Source organism: Mustela lutreola, chromosome 7 (assembly GCF_030435805.1).
Source record: "Mustela lutreola isolate mMusLut2 chromosome 7, mMusLut2.pri, whole genome shotgun sequence".
NCBI classification, from domain to species: domain Eukaryota; kingdom Metazoa; phylum Chordata; class Mammalia; order Carnivora; family Mustelidae; genus Mustela; species Mustela lutreola.
The window spans coordinates 33,761,396-33,783,263 of NC_081296.1; positions in this window are offsets into that span (position 1 = coordinate 33,761,396).

Below are 21,868 nucleotides of genomic sequence, written 5' to 3' on the forward strand. Positions count from 1 at the left end.
TAGTTAATCAATTTAAGAGACCAAATATAGATGCAGATACATTTGACTATTTGTATGTCAGGGCTGTTTGGAAAATGGGAGAAATCTGAATAAAATCTGGATTTTAAATTATGTGAATATATACCAACATTGAATAGGTAGATATCACTGATGGGGAAAAAATAAGTTGCAAAACAGAATGTATAGAATGGAAATATTTTATCAAGGAGTATATGTATGTGTGTGTTCATACATAGAAAAAGCTCTGGAAATGTATATTCTAAGGGATTAATAGTGATAAATTTTGGGCAGTGGGAAATGATGTTATTATTCTCTTAGTTATGTTTGTCTGTCTTTTCTAATTCTTCAAACATACAAAGATAATATTATATTCTTAAAAATAATTAAAACTTCAAAAGAAAAAATTGGAGGGTAGATGTTTATTTTAGTTATCTAACAAAATTTGACTACTGGAAGTATGATGGAATAGATATTATGAGGAAAAGAAAACCCTACCACAAAAAACACCTAGACATAATGGAAACGATATTGCATGTTCAATATAGCCAAGTTCAAAAATCTCAAGAATATTTCTAGGATCAAATGCAAATAGAAATGAGAGCTAAAGCAATGATAGAGGGAGAAAGTGTCTGTGACATAAAGGTAGTTGGCCATATTTGAAATGTAGACACCTGGGAACCCAAATCTGACAAGATTTGGAGCACAGAGAAAAGTTGCTTATCCTGGGACCCTAAGTCTAGGACCAGCAAGCAGAGGAGACAAGGCTGTGTAAAGTTAGCCATACTCAGAACCTAGATGTCTGAAATCTACCAAGGAGAGAAACATGGCCTTGTTGCCCATAGAGTAGAAGCTCATTCCCAGAAATCAGAGGCCAGGGATGCAACAAGCAGAAGAGACAGGACCTCGACAACCTAAGGGTAGGTAACCCTATTTGGAATATAGATATATAGAATCCTTATAATCTGAACCTGAATAACTTTTTCAAACAAGCAGTAGAGATGCTATAATGCCCTGATAATAGTTATCCATAGTTGGAACAAAGACCTGAGATCTAACCAGCAGATGGCCTTTGTGTTTCTGGGTATTAAACCATATTAGAACCTGGGGACTGATTTCCATCAAGCAGAGGAGACAAAGCCTTAAGGCTCGGCCCTGGGCAGAAAAGCTTTGATTCAATAACCAGAGACAAGGTCTTAGTAGCCTGAAAATAGATATCCATACTTGGAACCTCAGCTCATAAAATCAAACTAGCAGTGGAGACAAAGATTCAGAGTCCTACAAGTAGTAGTCAACCCCCAGAATATATACTAAGAATCCAAAAGGCAGAGGGGCCAATGCCTTAGTGCCGGGATATTTTCCCATAATTAGAACATGAGATCCGACAAGCAAAGAAGAAAACTTTGTGTCCTGGGAATACTTGCCAACTCTTAGACTCTAGAGACCTGGGGCCCACAAAAAGAAAATGTCAGATTTTCTTGCGTGGGGAGGAGTTGCCACTATTGAAAAAATATGTATTGAAAACATATGGACCTGGAATCCAACAAGGAGAGGACACAGGTCTTGGTACCCTGGGAGCGGTTGTCCATACTCAGCTCAGAGATCCAGAGTGTGAGAAACAACGGAGATACCTTGATGCCCTTAAAAGAGTTTTCTGAATCATAGAAATGAGATCCATCAAGAAAAAGAGACAAGGCTTTGATGCCCTGAGAATAGGTTCTCATACTTAGGAAGAAAAAATTAGAGAACACAGAGAGGATATAGCTTTTGGTACCCAGGGAATAGTGTCTCATAATCTGAACATGGAGGGCACCTGGGTGGCTCAGTCAGTTAAGCATCTGCCTCTGGCTCAGGTCATGATCTCAGGGTCCTGGAATTGAACCTTGTATCAGGCTCCCTGCTCAGTGGGGAGTCTACTTCTCCCTCTACCCTCCCCCCACCTCACTCATGCTTACTCTCTCTTGCTCTCTCTTTCTCACACACGTGCTCTCTTTCTCAAATAAATAAATAAAATCTTGGGGCACCTGGGTGGCTCAGTGGGTTGAGCCTCTGCCTTCGGCTCGGGTCGTGATCTCAGGGTCCTGGGATCGAGTCCCATATTGGGCTCTCTGCTCAGCGGGGAGTCTGCTTCCCCCCTTCTCTCTCTCTGCCTCTCTGCCTACTTGTGATTTCTCTTTCTGTTAAATGAATAAATAAAATCTTTAAAAATAAATAAATAAAATAAAATAAATGAATAAAATCTTTAAGCAAAATAACTATCTGAACCTAAAGTCCTGAATTCTTTCAAGCAGAGGAGTCAGAGGCTTTGTGCCCTGGGAACAGTTGTCTATGCTCAGATCATAGAATTTCAAAGTCTGTTAAGGAGAAAAAAACAAAGTCCTGGGTGCCCTTGGTATTGTCGTTCCTTCTGGGATCCTAGATATTTAGACTCAACAAGCAGAGAAAACTATGCCTCTGTGTCTAGAGATTATTTGATCGTAATCAAAACTTAAAGATATGATATCTGACAAGCAGAGGAAAATAGATCTAGTGCTCTAAGGGCATGTAACAATTTTTGCAATCTAGAGACCTGGAGTCCAAGAAGCAAAATATGTGAGACCTCGTTGCCAGGAAAGAACTTACCCCAACCCAAAACATAGATACCTGGAATCCAACAAGTGGGGAAACACAAGAATATTGTGCCTTGGGAATAGTTCTGCTGCTTCCTAGAAAACTGGGACCATAAAGAAAGGAGACAAGCTTCTGTGCCCTAAGATATATGTACTCAAGACTTAGAGACCTGGAAAAAATAGCAAAGGAGGCAACTTACTGGCGTTGTGTAAATAGTTTCTCATAATCTGAATTTAGAGACCAGGATTCCAACTAGCAGAGGAGATGTACTCTTAGCACCCTGAGAATATTTTCCATACTCAGAACATAAATATCCAGAATTTATCAAGCAAAGAAGGTGAGGTCCTGATGCCCTGAAGATAGTTACCCATGCTCGGGACGTAGTTACCAGGAATCCCATAAACTGAGGAGAAAAGGCATGATGTCCTCAAAGTCACTGCCTGTATCCAGAACCTAGAGACCTAGAGTCTAATGAGGAAAAGAATACCTAGTTTCATGCCTTGGACGTGGCTTCTCTTAGTCAAACTCAGAAGACTTCACATACAATAAATTGACTTAAAAAAAAAAAAGTTTTGGGACGCCTGGGTGGCTCAGTTGGTTAAGCAGCTGCCTTCGGCTCAGGTCATGATCCCAGCGTCCTGGGATCAAGTCCCACATCGGGCTCCTTGCTCCGCAGGGAGCCTGCTTCTCCCTCTGACTCTGCCTTCCACTCTGTCTGCCTGTGCTCGCTCTTGCTGGCTCTCTCTCTCTGACAAATAAATAAATAAATAAATCTTTAAAAAAAAAAAAAAAAAAAGTTTTGATGTTTAAAGATTAGTGGCTCATACTCAGAAGCTCTAGAAGCTCATTTTTAGCAAAGAGATTTGACCAGATCTGAGTGCCCTGGGAGTATTTTCCCAAACTTGAATAGACACCTGGGATGCAACACAAAGGACACAAGCGTTGTTGCTCAGATTGATTCCTACCTACCAGAGATCCAACAAGCAGAGTAGAATAGGCCTTGTTGAGCTGGGAGTAGTAGCCCATATTGGGAACCTAAAGTCCTGCTACACAAAAACACAAAAAGGCCTTAGTCTTAAATTATGGCAAATATTTTTAACCCACAGCCCTAAGATTCAACAGACAGAATTCAGGTCTTTGCATACTGGGGTTTGTACCTTCCGTGTAAACATAGACTTTGGTACCAATGAGAGAGAAGGTCAGCCCTGTAAGTAGCTGTCTATACTTGGTACAAACACAGAAACTACCCTGTGAGTACCTGTCAATATTATGAACCTAGAGACTTTGGATCCAACAAGTATGTAGTACAAGGTCTGGGTGCCTAGGAAGTATGTTCTCATACTTGAAACCTAGACATTTTGTTTTGTGTTTGTCTCAGCTATAGAAGAGTGATACTCTCAGCTAGGAATGCTTGGGTCACTCATCTGAACCTGTATTACCTGTGGCAGCCCCCACAGACAATTCTCCAACTGCAGCCAATGTTGTGGCTGGACAAACTTTTGTGGTTTTTATTATGATTGTTAAACACACTTCAGCAACAGCAATTGGGGAAATTTGTAAGAACAAGTTTTATTATTCATAGGTCCTAGAAGGTAAACTGCATGCCCAGACCTTTATAGTCAGGTGAAGGTAGAGATATAAAGAAAGGAGATCTGGGGTACTGACTTTATTGGAATTGAGGGTGGGGTGTCTGGGGTTTCACAAGTTCACTATTTAAAGCATAAGAGCAGGAATTAAAGTGTGGGAAAAGAAAAGCAGGGTCACTCAATCATTCAGTTATCTAGTTCACTATGGGCTTTCTAAAAGGGGAACTTCATGAGTAAGACAGCCTGGCTCTTTATCTAGTTGTGTAGTTGGTACTGTGTCACATAGCTGGCAATATATCTATTTAAAATGTATATCTTCGAAATGGATGCCTTAGCAACTGAAAGCTTAATGTTAGGCACTTACAAATAGAAAAAAACCCGTAATTGTGAGGCACTTAGACTACATATCTGGGACCTAACAAGCAGTGGAAACAAGCTTTAAAGCCCTGAAAGTAGGTACATATATTGGAAAACTAGAGATGTTTAATCCAACAGGCGGTAACCTTGCTGACCTGGAAGTTGTTTCCTATATTCAGAACCAAGACCTGGGATCAAACAAGCAGAGAAGACAAGGAGTTAGTCATACTTGCAACAGAAAAAACTGTTATATAACAAATAGAAGGGAAAAGACCTTGGTGCTCTGAAACTAGTTAGCCTCTCTTGTGTCCAACAGTTAGAGAAAATGAGACTTAGTACCCTGAGGTGTTAGTATCCATAATTGAATCCCACCAATTTAAGACCTAGCAAACTGTGGAGAAATGGCTTTGGAACTCTTGAAAGAGTTATATGTATTCAGAAACTAGAAATGTATAAACCAACAAAGAAGGAGCAAGTCAATCGTAGTGGGAATTGTTGCCCATTCTTGGAACCTAGTTCTGAAATTTGAGATGGAAAAAAATTAAAAAGGGCATGGTCTGTCGCTCCCAGGAGTGGATCCACTTATTCATGTCCAAAGGACCTTTGAGTGATGAAGCAGTGAGGGAGAGTTCAGAGCAACTAGAAGTAGTTACCCATTCTCACAACATATATATTAGTTTTTCTACCAAACAGAAGATTCAATGTCTTGATGTCCTGAGTACAGTTGCCCATTCTCAAAACCTACACAAAGAGGAGATAGAGCTTTCTTACCTAAGGAATACTTGTCCAGGATCAGATCTTAGACACAGAAATTTGCAAGAAGAATATAAGAGTGAAAGAATCCTCCATGTTTGCTGTAGACTAAATATTGATATCTCCCCAAAATTCATATGTTGAAATTAATTCAATCTCAGGTTTTTGGTAACAGCAATTACTCCCAAAACATCAATGCCTTGTTTTCTCTGTGTGCCAAATCCCAAGTTAAAGGTTCTGAGTATGAGCAAGTATTCCCATTACTCAATGTGATGTTATTAGGAGATGGAGCATTTGGGAGATGCTTAGGTTGAGGTTGGAGCCCTCATGGAGTACTCTAATAAAAGAGACACCACAGAGCTCCCTTGCCTCTTCCACCATGTGAGGGCACAGTGAAAAGACAGCCAGATATGAGGAAGTGGACCCTCACCAGACGTTAAATCTGCCAGTACCATGGTCTTCAAATTCTAGCCTCTAGAAATATGAGGAATAAATTTCTGTTGTCTATAAGCCATCCAGTTTATACAAAGAGAGGATGTTTTTTGTTACAGCATCCCAGACAAAGACACACTTGTGCTCATATTCAAAACCTATAGAACTTGCAAAGGGGTACATGTACCATGATGTTTATAACAGCATTATCAACAATAGTCAAACTATGAAAAGAGCCCAGGTGTCCATCAATTGATGAATGGATCAAGAAGATGGGGAAGATGTATTCCACACATACAATGGAATATTAGTCAGCCATCAAAAAGAATGAACTCTTGCAATTTACAACAACATGGATGGAACTAGAGTATAGTATGCTAAGTGAAATAAGTTAGTCAGAGAAAGACAAATACCATATGATTTCACTCATGTGTGGAATTTAGGAAACAAAACAGTTGAACACATGGGAAGATAAAGAAAAAGTGTGCACATGCAAAAGGAAGAGAGAGAAAGGGAAGCAAATCATAAGAGACTCTTAATGATAAAGAACAGAGGATTGATGGAGGAAAGTGGATGGGGGATGGGCTAAATGGGTGCTGGTTATCAAGGAAGGCACTTGTGATGAACGCTGAATGTTACATGTAAGTGATGCATCACTAAATTATACTCCTGGAACAAATATTACACTATTTGTTAACTAACTAGGTTTTAAATAAAAATTTGGAAGAAAAAAAACCCCACGAAACCTAAAGAACTTGGATCCAAGAACCAAAGGTACAAACCCATAGCATGGTAACAGAAATTGCTTTTCCTTAGAACCTGGAAACATTAGTTCTAACAAAAAAGTAGATAAGACCTTGCTGTCCAGTGAAGAGTTGCCAATAGTCAGATCCCAGAGATAAGAGAAATAACAAGGAAAGGAGATAAGATTTGTTATCCTAGGAATACTTGCTCATATGCAGAACCTATAACTAGTCAACAAACAGAGGAAACAGGTCTTTTTGTCATGGGGATAATTGCCCTTACCGAAACCTAAGGGATTTAAGTAGCAAAACCTGTGACTGCCAAGGTATCAACTAAAAAAAATAACAAAAAAATTATATGGTAAAGAAACAACAAGAAGGGCGCCTGGGTGGCTCAGTGGGTTAAGCCGCTGCCTTCGGCTCAGGTCATGATCTCAGGGTCCTGGGATTGAGTCCCATATCGGGCTCTCTGCTCAGCGGAGAGCCTGCTTCCCTCTCTCTCTCCCTGCCTGCCTCTCTACCTACTTGTGATCTCTCTCTGTCAAATAAATAAATAAAATCTTTTTTTTTTTAAGATTTTATTTATTTATTTGACAGAGAGAAATCACAAGTAGATGGAGAGGCAGGCAGAGAGAGAGAGAGAGAGAGAGAGGGAAGCAGGCTCCCTGCTGAGCAGAGAGCCCAATGCGGGACTCGATCCCAGGACCCTGAGATCATGACCTGAGCCGAAGGCAGCGGCTTAACCCACTGAGCCACCCAGGCGCCCCAATAAATAAAATCTTTAAAAAAAAAAAAAAAGAAAGAAACAACAAGAAAATTATAATGACACTCTAGAAAATATTTATTTAACATAAAATGGCAATAACTGAGGAATAGAATAAAAAAAGGACATAAGATATATCAAAAAACAGCAAAATTAAAGACATATTTCTTACTTCTCAGTGATTGCACTAAATAAAAACAGATTAAACTCTTCAACCTAAAGGCAAACACTAGCTGAATGGATTTAAAAAGAAAAAAAAAAAAAACCTAGCCTGCATGATCCAGCAATATATTATCTGTAAGAGACACACTTTAGATTCAAAGACAAGAATGGGTTGAAAGTAAAAGCATGCAAAAAGGTACACATGCAAATAGTAACCAAAAAAAGCTGAAGTGACCATACTAATATCAGGCAAAATTAACTTTGTTTTTTTTTTAAGATTTTATTTATTTATTTGACTGACAGAGATCACAAGTAGGCAGAGGCAGGCAGAGAGAGACAGAGAAGCGGGCTCCCTGCTGAGCAGAGAGCCCGATGTGAGGCTCGATCCCAGGACCCTGGGATCATGACCTGAGCCAAAGGCAGAGGCTTTAACCCACTGAGCCACCCAGGTGCCCCCAAAATTAACTTTAAATAAAAAAATTTCCAAGAGATAAAGAAGGACCTTATATACTAATAAAATGTCAACTATGATAAAAAGATGTAGTAGTTATAAACATTACATAATAAGAGACCATCAAAATAAAGCAAAAACGAACAGAATTGAAGAAAGAAATAGATAACTCAAATTAATTGTTGGAGATGTCAGTACACCACTTTCAATAATGGAGAGAAGAACTGGGCAGAAAATCAACAAGGAAACAGAAGCCTTAAACAACGCTATAACCAAATAGACTTAACAGACATCCTTTGAACATTCCACAACAATAGCATAATAGATATTCCTCTTTGGTGTACATGGCACATTCTCCTGGATAGACCATATGTTAGGTCATGAAACAAGCAGCAATAAAATGAAAATGATTGAAATTAAACAAAGTAATTTCAATTCTACTGAAATTATAAATTAATAGAAAGAAATTTGGTAAGTCAAAAGCATGCAGAAACTTAAAAAATTTTTTTATTTTTTTAATTTAATTTTATTTTTTCAGTGTTCCAAGATTCATTGGTTATGCACCACACCTAGTGCTCCATACAATATGTGCCCTCCATAATACCCACCACCAGTTTCACCCATTCCCCACCCCTCTCCCCACCAAAACACTCAGTTTGTTTCTCAGAGTCCACAGTCTCTCATGGTTGGTCTCCCCCTCCAATTTCCCCCAGCTCACTTCTGTCCATCTTCCAATGTCTTCCAGGTTATTCCTTATGCTCCACAGGTAAATAAAACCATATGATACTTGACTCTCTCTGCTTGACTTAATTCCCTTAGCATAATATCTTCCAGTCCCATCCATGCTGTTGTTACAAAAGTTGGGTATTCTTCCTTTCTTTTTCTTTCTTTTTTTAGATTTTATTTATTTATTTGACAGAAATCACAAGCAGGCGGAGAGGCAGGCAGAGAGAGAGAGAGAGCAGGAAGTAGGCTCCCGGCTGAGCAGAGAGCCGGATGCGGCTCGATCCCAGAACTCTGGGATCATGACCTGAGCTGAAGGCAGAGGCTTTAACCCGCTGAGCCACCCAGGCGCCCCGTATTCTTCCTTTCTGATGGAGGCACAATACTCCATTGTATATATGGACCATATCTTCTTTATCCATTAGTCCATTGAAGGGCATCTTGGCTCTTTCCACAGTTTGGCAACTGTGGCCATTGCTGCTATGAACACTGGGGTACAGATAGTCCTTCTTTTCACTACATCAGTTTCTTTGGGGTAAATACCCAGTAGTGCAATTGCAGGGTCATAGGGAAGCTCTATTTTTCTTAAGGAATCTCCACACTGTTTTCCAAAGTGGCTGCCCAACTTGCATTCCCACCAACAGTTGTAAGAGGGTTCCCCTTTCTCCACACCTCTCCAACACTTGTTTAAAACATACTTTTAATAAATGAGTCAAAGAAGAAACCAGATGGAAAATTACAAAATACTTTTGAGATGAATGGAAATGAAAACACAGAATACCAAAACTTACAGCACCCAGGAAAAGGAATGGGAAGAAAGGGAATTTATAGCTGTGAATGCCTATTTTTATAAAAGAAGAAGACCTCAAATAAATAATCTAAGATTCCAACTTAAAAGCTAGAAGAGCAAACTGAAGTAGACCAAACAAAACCCAAAGCAAGCAGAAGGAATGAATAATAAAGATTAGAGTGGAAATAAGTTACAGAATAGAAAATCAATAGAAAAGCTCACAAAACCAAAAATTTGGTCTTCAAAAGAATCAAACAAAATTGACAAGTCTTTTGTCAGACCAGTAAAAAGAGAGATGACTCAACTCACTAAAATCGGGAAAATATCTGGGGATATTATTTGCCAACTTTACAGAAAAATAAGGGAATACTATAAAAAATTATCTATCAACAAATTAGATAACCTAGATGGAATGAAGAAATTCCTAGAAAGACAAAAACTGACTTGAGAAGAAATGGAAAATCTGAATGGACCTATAAAAAGTAAAGATACTGATTAACATTCAAAAAACTTTCCACAGAGATAAACTCAAAACTAGATGCCTTCATTGGTGAATTCTACCAAACATTTGAAAAATTAACATCAACTTTTCGCAAATTCTTTCAAAAAATAGAAGAGGTAACATTTCCCAACTCATTCTATGAGTTCGATATTATCCCAATACCAAGACCAGACAAAGATATCACAAACAAACAATAAACCAATATCCCTTATAAATGTAGATGCAAAAATTCTCAACAAAATACCAGCAAACCAAATCCAGCTATATATTATATATATATAACTATATATATAGTGTTATATATATATATATATATATATATATATATATATGACTATACATTTTGAGCAAGTGGGATTTGGTTGTTTCAACATATGATAACCTTTGTAAAACATCATATTAATACGGAAAAAAAGGAAACACATAATCATCGCAATAGACTCAGAAAAAGAATTTGACAAAAGCTAGCATCCATTCATGATTAAAAAAAAAAAAAAATCTCTCAATAAGTTAGAAATATAAGAGAGGGATGCCTGGGTGGTTCAGAGGGTTAAGTCTCTGCCTTCAGCTCAGGTCATGGTCTCAGGGTCCTGGGATAAAACCCCTCATGGGGCTGTCTGCTCAGCAGGGAGCCTGCTTCCCCCTCTGCCTACTTGTGATCTCTCTCTCTCTCTCTCTCTCTCTGTGTCAAATAAATAAATAAAATCTTAAAAAAAAAAAGTATAAGGGAATTTCCCTAATCTGACAAAGAGCATCTAAAAAAAATTTGCTAACATCACAGTTAACACTGCAAGACTGAAATCTTTCTCCCTAAAATCAAGAATAAGATAAGATGTCTGCTCTTGCTACATCTATTCAACAAATTCAACATGAGGTTCTAGGTAGTGTAATTAGGCATGAAAAAGAATGAAAGGCAACCTGATGGGAAAGGAAGATGTACAATTTTTTTGCAGATGACATGAGCTTTATATAGAAAACCTTAAGGAGTCTACTAAAAATTTATTAGAGGTAAGAAGAAACAATTTCAGCAAGGTTACAGGATATAAGATCAATATTTAATAATCAATTGCATTTCTCTACATTAGCTATAAACAATTTAAAAGAGAAATTAAAAGACATTTACACTTATAAAAGCATCAGTTGACTGAGGGTTGTGCCAAGAGACTCTGTCACGAGGTTTTCCCCCACCTAACTGCCAGAGAAGTAGGCAGCAGTGAATTCCCAGTTGCCAATCCTCCCTGCAGCTGGAGGAAATTGGTAAAGCTCTCACTACAAATTACAAACTACGAACTACACCTGGGAACCTCAATTTTTTTCTGAAGAATCAGGTGGGAAATATTTTAGGCTTAACTGGCCATCTGGGTCTCTGCAGCAACTACTCAACGCTGCTCTTGTAGCCTGAAAGTAGTTATAAACAGTATAGTACATAAAGGAATGGGTGTGATTATATTCTATCAAAACTTAATTTAAAAACAGACTAGGTTCCAGATTTGGGAGGCCATAGTTTTACAATCCTTGAACTACCCTTAGGATGTAAAGCTCTAAAGAAAAACAAGAGAGTAGTTCCTTCTAGTATGGGAGGAGGTGGCTCTGAGACAGGAGCAGTCAGGTTCTTCTGGGCTGTGGTCAACCATGTAGATCATGGCCCGGTTGATGGTTACCTGGGAATTGACTTTATAATACTTTGTTTCACTGTACATTTGTTTTATGAACTTTTCCAAATGTGTTATATTTTATAATAAAAAAAGATTAAAAAAAATAACTGATAGCTATGCACAGTCATTCCTCATGAAGAATTCTTTCTTCTCCTCACTAGATAGTTCCCTCTGCAGAAATGCTGAGAGAGTTTCAGAGGTGAGAGATTTAAAAAAAAAATTTTTTTAATGGGTCTAACTCAAAATCTTATTTTCAATTTACCCATATCACCCTAAAATATATACATCTTTCTTTCCTAAAATCTTAAAGCCCACACCCCATTACTCCCATTGCACTTAAAATCCAATCCATTTGCCAACACCCCTGAATAGGCTGTTGCTAGCCCCTTATGGAACCTCCAATTTGTATATCATGCATAATGCATGTGTTGACTTAGAACAGATCTTCTCTAGGCCTTTTTTAGCTCTAGAAATCTATTATTCACTAGTTGGTACGTGGGCCAGTATTTCTAGATATTGTTAGAAATTATAGAGTAGGTGCCCAAGGCTCATCTAGACCTGCACCTGGGATGGCTTTGTTTCTTTCAAGCTCAGAGCTGCTGGACCTCCCTGTGCTCCATTCTGCTCTGCTTATACCTAGTTGACTCAGCCCAGAATGCCACAACCCCAAGCCCACCTCTTGAACATGTATGAGTGTTCTTTAGGATGGAGACAAACACTGCCTTCTCAAGGCCATATGAGTGTTCTTTAGGATGGAGACAAACACTGCCTTCTCAAGGCCATATGAGTGTTCTTTAGGATGGAGACAAACACTGCCTTCTCAAGGCCACTTGGCTCCATCACTTGCCCAGAAAGATTTTTCTGGGGAACATTACACCAATCACAAGACCTGGAGGCTCAAAGACTTTGAACAAAGGGCTGGCACCTTCAAGAAAGGACCCCTTGATGGTCCTGGCTCCCCTCATGGGGACCCCTCCAACAGAGCTGGGAGACTTTGCTTTAAACCTTGCTTAATAAATGAACATATGAAAGACCTATGGATTTCAGAATTCCTGAAAGAGGAGCCAGAGGACTGGCCTCTCATAGCAGGTGAGGCAGGAGACACTACTCTCTGGCCACTGGGTGTCAGAGCTTTCTTTCTCTCTCTCTCTCCCTCTTCCTCTCTCCCTCTTCCTGTCTCAGAAGCCCAAGGGTGAAAAAGACCAGAGGAGACAGCATGCCCAGAAGGAAGCTTCTCAATCCCTTCTCATCCACTTGGGACTTGAGGGTATAGGATACATATCAAAGCAACATGTGCTTCATTGGGAGGGTTTTGTTAGGCTTCTTTCCCCATTCTGGCCACATCATGGTTTTTGGTACCAGAATTAGGTGAACAAAATCAATGTTTTACTGAGGTTTCTTCAGAAACATGCATACTATTCTGGATCTTCCCGTTATTTTATCTCTGCTGGGAGTTAAAAGTGATTAAATGTGAATATCAGAAAGTTGTGGTGGTACCAGAACTGTCAAACAATGCTGGTGGGAGTATAGAGTGGTATAATCACATTGTAAAACTGGTGTTTTCTATTAAGACTAAACATATGCTTACCTTCTGAAATTCTACTCCTAGGTATGTACATATGACTGCATATGTTCACAGAGAGGCTTGTATAAGAATGTGCATAGCTGTTTTCATTCATAATAATCCCCAAATAGATACAACCTAAATGTCCATCAATAAGAGAAAGGATAAATTGTATGTGTGTGTGTGTGTGTGTGTTTAAAGATTGTATTCACTATTGAGAGAGAGTTATTTGAAAGAGAAATAGAGCACAAGCAGGGGGAGCAGCAGGCAGAAGGAGAGGGAGAAGCAGAGAGCAGAGAGCCTGATGCAGGTCTTTGGGGTCTCCATGCAGGGCTCAATCCCAGGACCCTGGGATCATGACCTGAGCCAAAGGCAGGCGCTTAGCTGACTGAGCTATCCAGGTGCCCAGATAAATTGTGTTATATTCACCTAATGGAATACGACCCCCCACACAAAAGAATAAAGTAGTGGAGCATTCAACAACATGGATGGATTTCACATACTAGGTTGAGTGAAATAAACCAGCTATAAGAGAGAATGTACTGTATTTCACTTGTGAAGTTCAAGAAGGCAAATCTAAATAATAATGATAGAAGTCAGAATAATAATTTTATTGAGGAAAGGTGTAGATTAGGAGGTAACTTATTTTCTTTTTTAAAAATTGAACTTTATTTAAATTCCATTAATTAACATATAGTGTATTATTTGTTTCAGAGGTAGAGTTTAGTGATTCAGCAGTCACATACAACACCCAGTGATCATTACATCATTTGCCCTTCTTAATGCCCATCACCCAGTTACCCCATCCCCCCCCAGGAACCCTCATTCTGTTTCCTATAGTTAAAAGTCTCCTATAATTTGTCTCCTTGATTTCATCTCATTTTATTTTTACCTCACTTCCCCTATGACTCTCTATTTTGTTTCTTGAATTCCACATAGGAGTGAAATCGAATGATAATTGTCTTTCTCTGATTTATTTCACTTACCCTCCTACCCTCTAGTATGTTCCATTCGTATGGTTGCAAACAGTAAGATTTCATTTTTTGATGACAGAGTAATATTCTCTTGCATATATATATACCACATCTTTATCCATTCATCTATGGGTGGACATCTGGGCTCTTTCCATAATTTGGCTATTGTGGACATTGCTGCTATAAACATTGGGGTGCATATGCCCCTTCAGTCATTACATTTGTTTTTTTTTTTTAATTTTTTTTAATTTATTTACTTGACAGAAAGAGATCACAAGTAGGCAGAGACACAGGCAGAGAGGAGGCAGAGAGGAGGAAGCAGGCCCCCCGCCGAGCAGAGAGCCCAATGCAGGGCTCAATCCCAGGACCCTGAGATCATGACCTGAGCCGAAGGCAGAGGATCAACCCACTGAGCCACCCAGGCTCCCCCAATCATTACATTTGTATCTTTGGGGTTAAATACCTAGTATTGCTGGGGACTAAAGCAGCTCTATTTTCAACTTTTTGAGGAATCTCCATACTGTTTTCCAGAGTGGCTGCACCAGTTTGCATTCTCACAAATAATGTCTAAGAGTTCCCTTTTCTCCACATCCTCTCTAACATTTGTTGTTTCCTGCCTTTTAATTTTAGCCATTCCTACTGGTGTGAGGTGGTATCTCATTATGGTTTTGAATGACATTTCCCTGATTCCAAGGAATATGGAATACCTTTTCATATGTCTATTGGCCATTTGTAGGTCTTCTTTGTAGAAATGTCTGTTCATGACTTCTTGACTGGGTTCTTTGTTTTTTGGGGGTGTTGAGTTTCATAAATCCTTTATAGATCTTGGATACTAGCCCTTTATCAATAAGACATTTGCAAATATTTTCTCCCATTCTGTTGATGTCTTTCGGTTTTGTCAGCTGTTTCCTTTGCAGTGCAGAAGCTTATTATCTTGATGAAGTCTCAATAGTTTACTTTTGCCTTTGTTTCCCTTGTCACTGGAGACATGCCTAGCAAGAAGTTACTGTGGCCGAGATCACAGAGGTGGTTGCCTCTGTTCTCCTCTAGGATTTTGTTGGATTCCTGTCTCACATATACGTCTTTCATCCATTTTGAGTTTCTTTTTGTGTATGGTGTAAAACAGTGGTTCGGTTTCATTCTTCTGCCATGGCTGTCCAATTTTCCCAACATTTGTTAAAGAGACTGTCTTTTTTTTTTTTTTTCCCATTGGATATTCTTTCCTGCTTTGCTGAAGATTAGTTGACCATAGAGTTGAGGGTCCATTTTTGGGCTCTCTATTCTATGCATTTATTTTTGCACCAGTAACATACTGTCTTGATGATTACAGTTTTGTAATATAGCTTGAAGTCTGGAATTGTGATGCCACCAGCTTTGGTTGTCTTTTTCAAATTCCTCTGGTTACATGGGGGCTTTTCTGGTTCCATATAAATTTTAGGATTGTTTGTTCCAGCTCTGTGAAAAATGTTGATGGTATTTTGATAGGGATTGGATTGAATGTATAGATTGCTCTGGTTAGCACTGAGATTTTAACCATAGTTGTTCTTCTAATCCATGAGCATGGAATGTTTTTCCATTTCTTTGTGTCTCCCTCAATTTTTTTCATAAGCGTTCTATAGTTTTCAGAGTACAGATTCTTTACTTATTTGGTTAGGTTTATTCCTAGATATCTTATGGGTTTTGGTACACTTGTAAATGGGATTGATTCCTTAATTTTTCTTTCTTCTGTCTCATTGTTAGTGTATAGAAAAGCAACTGACTTCTGTGCATTGATTTCATATCCCGCCACTTTGCTGAATTACTGTATGAGCTCTAGCAATTTTGGAGTGGAGTCTTTTGGGTTTTCCACATAGAGTACCATGTCATCTGTGAAGAGTGAGAGTTGACTTCTTTGCTGATTTGGATGCTGTTGCTTCCTGTCGGGGAACAGGAGAAGAATGAGGCACAAACAAGTCAGCTGCAAGAGAAAGGGAACAGGAGACAACAGTAGAAAAGACTGTTGCCCCAAACAACACCTCAGTCTTGCTTTTATTAGATAGAAACAGTAACCCACAGAAGAGCCAAAGAAGGCCAAACATTAGTCATATGCCCTGTAGATAAACAAGAAGGAGGACAAAATATGTCTGTACAAGCAGTATAAAGTTTATAGTTGAACAAGCATATTCAAAGGACTTATCTAACTAGACACAGGTGCTTTTGGGGGGAGAAAGGGGAGATAACGGAAAAATGAAGCAGGTGACGTTCTGCCCTGAGCTAGCCGGGCATCCCCTACTGCTCAGCTTAAAGGCTGTATATCATATATCATCCTCTATATATCAGCCTGTTGCTAGTATGTGTTTTTCTTAAGGCTATATCTAAATGTGCTTGGTAACTAGTAAAATTACCCCTGGGTTATATTTTAAATAATACATTGTTCTGAAGGACAGTTGAAGGATGCCTTTTATTTCTTTTTTTGTCTGATTGCTGAGGTAGGACTTCCAGTACTGTGTTGAACAGGAGTGGTGAGAGTGAACATCCCTATCATGTTCCTGACCTTAGGAAGACTCTTAGTTTTTCCCCATTGAGAATGATATTCATTGTGGGCTCTTTGTCATATGAATTTTATGATACTGAAGTATGTTCTTTCAATCCCTACACTGTGGAGTTTCAATCAAGAAAGAATGCTGTATTTTTGTCAAATGCTTTTTCTGCATCAATTGAGAGGATCATACAGTTCTTCTCCTCTCTTTCGTTAATGTAATGTATCACATTGACTGATTTGCAGATGGCTAACCACACTTGCAGCCCAGGAATAAATCCCACTTTGTGTTGGTGAATAATCCTTTTAACTTACTCTTCACGCTATTAGCTAGAATCTTGGTGAGAATTTTGGCATCCATGTTCATCAGAGATATTGGTCTGTAATTTTGCAATTATAATTGTGGGGTCTTTGTCTGGTTTTGAGATAAAGGTAATTCTGACCTCATAGAATGAATTTGGAAGTTTTCAGGCGGAAACTTTTGGGGGTCTTAGAAATCTGCTGTATTTTGATTTGGGTAGGGGAGGTGATAGATATAGATATATAGATATGGGTAGACCAAGCTGTACACAACTACAGATTTAATGAAAAATGAAATTTCAGAGCTAATGAAACAAATAGAATATCACCGTCACTCTATTAGTGATTATAGGCATAGAGGATAAATATCGAGATTGTTATGAAGAAAGCAAATGTAACAAAAGACTATCCAACATAGGGATAACCCATGTTCTTAAAATAGGAAACTCACCTTATAGGACATAAGAAGGGGAGGGTTATCTTGGAGATATTTAAAAATACAGTGGTGGAAAATTGCTGGAGGCCCCTGGATAACTCAGCCAGTTAACATAAGCATCTGCCTTCAGCTCAGGTCACGATCTTGGGGTCCTGAGATGATGCCCACCCACATTCTCCCTCCCCCTCTGCCCCTTCCCCCCTTGTGCTCGTTCTCTCCCTCAAAGAAATAGATAAGATCTTTTTTAAAAAATTGCTGAGAGAAAGAAAAACAATCTACAAAAGAAAGGATATACTTTGTACTAGGAGAAATGGTACAGATTGGTTAATACTGTGATATATCCTAAATGAGTTATTGAGCTTCAAGGATAATAACTAATTCTGCAGATGCCAGGCAGAAAAAAGAGAGATGGAATAAAAGAGAGCCTTTGCTATTGTATATTGCCTTTAAAATTTTGAAGAAAATACATTAAAATAATAAGATTAGATAGATTTGAAGGGATGAGTACATGGCTTTTTAAAAATGTTATCCTCTGCACTTTGATATACATTTGAAATATTTTATAATGAAGGGAAAAAAGCAGATTATTCAATCTTTCCTGATTTCTTATTTGTATTTAAACCCTTCTCATAGAAATAAAAAAAATTTTTTTTTGACAATCAGGCTGACTTCAAAGTTAAAAAAATATACAAACCCACAAATACTTCTATTAAGAATGTTTGCAGGGACATCAAAGGAAACAAAACAAAGAGGCAACCCATGGAATGGGAGAAGATATTCACAACTGACACTACAGACAAAGGGCTGATATCCAAAAATCTATAAAGTACTCCTCAAACTCAACACACACAAAACAGATAAACATGTTAAAAAAAATGTCAAAAACATGTCAAGAAAAGCAGAAGACACGAACACACACTTCTCCAATGAAGACATACAAATGGCTAACAGACACATGAAAAAATGTTCATCACATTAGCCATCAGGGAGATTCAAATCAAAACCACATTGAGATATCACCTTACACCAGTTAGAATGGCCACAATTAACAAGACAGCAAACGACATGTGTTGGAGAGGATGTGGAGAAAGGGGAACCCTCTTACACTGTTGGTGGGAATGCAAGCTGGGCAGCCACTTTGGAAAACAGCGTGGAGATTCGTTAAGAAAAATAGAGCTTCCCTATGACCCTGCAATTGCATTACTGGGTATTTACCCCAAAGATACTGATGTAGTAAAAAGAAGGGCCATCTGTACCCCAATACTCATAGCCGCAATGGCTATTGTGTATTCCTCAACTTTTGTATCAACATGGACAGGACCGGAAGAGATTATGCTGAGTGAAATAAGTCAGGTAGAAAGAGTCAAGTATCATATGGTTTCACTTACCTGTGGAGCATAAAAAATAACCCAGAGGACATTAGAAGATGGAGAGGAAAAGTGAGTTGGGGGAAATTGGAGGGGGGGACCAACCATGAGAGACTGTGGACTCTGAGAAACAAGCTGAGGGTTTTGGAAGGGAGCTGGGTGGGGGACTGGGTGAGCCTGATGGTGGGTATTATGGAGGGCACATATTGCATGGAGCACTGGGTGTGGTGCATTAACAATGAATGCTGGAACACTGAGAAGAAATAAAATAAAATAAAATAAAATAAAATAAAATAAAATAAAATGGAAAAAAAATAAAAGAATGTTTGCAGGGGTGTCTGGGTGGCTCATTCAGGTTTTGATCTCAGGGATGTGAGTTCAGGCCCCACATTAACTTCCATGCTGGCCATGGAGCCTACTTAAAAAGAAAAAAAAATGTTTTCAAACACGTAAAGAGAAAATAGCATGCAATCCTCATGCTCATAGCATACAATCCTTTGTACTTGTCGCCCAGCTTACTTAGCAATTTTCTGGTGTTTTTACTCTTTCAATCTGGAGGGGAAAAGCAATTACATGTGTGCAGTCTTCTGGCCCCTGTTTGGCTGAATGAGAATGGATGTAGGGCCTAGAATTCTTTTTCAAGACATATAGAGCCTTGGCAGCCTGTGCTGGGTTTATCAACTTGTATGACAATATCTTTCCCTGCCTCAGATTCTATGCAGTCCTTTGTTCTGCTTAAGATGGGGGGTCCTTAGTTTGTAGCCAAAGAGGGGTGAATACAGGCCATTGCCCTGCATTGGCCACAGGCTGGGACTTGATGACCATGACAGACTAAAACCCATTGTTGAAGCTGATCTTGCTTTGTTTCCTCTGTGTGAGAGTTAAGTGTTGTTCTATCCAGTGCCAATGTGAATCATGTCTCTCTTGGTGACCCTGGCATTTATAAACTATAGGGTGAGTAGACATCTTGTGACTACTGCTCTTGGTGGCAAGTATCCACACCCTATTTTGCTATCCTCCCTGCAGTAGGAATCTTCTTGCAGGGAGGTGGTAACAGGTGTCATTTGCTTGATAAATCCATTTGCACATATGCTTACACACTCATTTTATCTCCTCATGAAATTTTTTTTTTAAGATTTTTATTTATTTGACAGAGATCACAAGTAGGCAGAAAGGCAGGCAAAGAGAGGAAGGGAAGTAGGCTCCCTGCTGAGCAGAGAGCCCAACGCAGGACTCCATCCCAGGACCCTGAGATCATGACCTGAGCCGAAGGCAGAGAGGCTTAACCCTCTGAGCCACACAGGCGCCCCTCCTCATGAAATTTTAAAAAGCAAATCCCCAATGTAATCATTTCATATGTAAATATTTCAGTAGTATTCGGTAATAAAGATATTAATACAACTACAATTTCATTAGCACACCCAACAAAATTAACAATCATTTTTTAACATTAACATTAACATTCTTTAACATTAACCCCATTTGTATTCAATGTGACTTCAGGCTCTTAACATAACATTTAATGCCAGAAGATGAGATAATGCCTACAATGTTTTAGGGAAAAAAAGTACAGTTTGAAAATATTATATTTTCCATTTTGTTGTTCAGGCAAACATTCCATAACAAAAGAACTCAAAGATTACAACACCCATGGTTGTTTATTTTTAATATATGCTCATTGAAAATTTTCTAGGGAATTAAAAAGAGAAAATTGGTTAAAGGATGATGTGAATATGAACCCAGTTAAATGTATATGTAAGATTATAAAAATACAGAATTATGAATACAGGGTAGTCTACAAATGTTATATACCTTGACAAAATTAAAAAAAAAACACACAAGGAGCTGGTAAGTGAGCAGATTTCCTCATTTGTCATTGCAAGGAGTTAAGTCATACTGTCTAAAAGTTAAGAGTTAAGAGAAACATAGTAACTCCCATCTCATAGCGTTTTTCACTCACCTTAATTTTAGAGGCATCTTTTAGGAACCAGAATCTCTTGTGGTAGAATAGTACTTATCTCAGCTTTGGCGGTCACTCTATTTTTATACCAGCTTTTTAAATGTTAAATCCAGATAATATATAGTGTTTGCTTTCAAATTAAAATACCACATGTCCCATTTGATAAATGTCTATCCTTTTTCTCATATACTCATGCGGAAAAATGTTTGGAGTGGAGATCTTAATGGTTGTAATAGTTATTTTAGGGTGATAGAATTTGGAGTGAGGTTTTATATTCTCTGGCATTTATTGAATTCACTGAGTTTTTGTTTTTGTTTTTGTTTTTTTAATGAGCATGACTATTTTTGCCAAGAGCTCTAATGGCATTATTTAAAATTTACATATATACATGTATTAAATAATACTGGCATTATTAGAAAAGTAAATAATGTGATTATGTTGGCAATGCTGTAGCTGCTGCTTTCATTTGCTTGCTTCTGCTAAGATTTATGGTAGAAGTTAGTATTTATTTCAGGAAACATCACTTATGCTCACAGGTATATTTAAAAAGAATAAGCAATCACTTCACACCTACTACGATAACTATTAAAAAAAGACAACTAGAAAACAACAAAATTGGTGAGAATGTGGAGAAATTGGAACCCTTATATCCTGCTGGTAGGAAAATGGTGCAGAGACTATGATAAAGTTTGGCAGTTCCTCAAAAACATAAACATAGAATTACCATATGACTCAGCAATTCCACTCTTAAGTACACTATACCCAAAATATTTTAAGTCAGGTACTCAAAGAGATACTTTCATGCTTATGGTCTTTGCAGCATCATTCACAAAAGCCAAAGGGTGGGAACAAACCAAATGTCCACCAACAAATAACAGATAAAATGTTGTGTATATATACAATGGAATAATACTCAGCTATAAAAAGGAATCAAGTTCTGACAGATGCTACAATATGGATGAATCTGAGAACCAAGGGAAAATCAAGCTAAGTGAAATAAGCCAGCCGCAGAAGGACAAATACTTGTATAATGCCATTTAAACAAAAAACTAAAATGGGCCAATTCATAGAGACTGAAAGTAGATTATAAATTATCAAGGAATAGAAAGAAGGAGAAATGGGGATGACTGCTTAATGGCTACAGAGCTTCTGTTTCAGATAATGGACAAGTTTTAGAAATAGTGGTGAGAGTTGCACATCGTCAACATAATTAATGCCAGTGAAC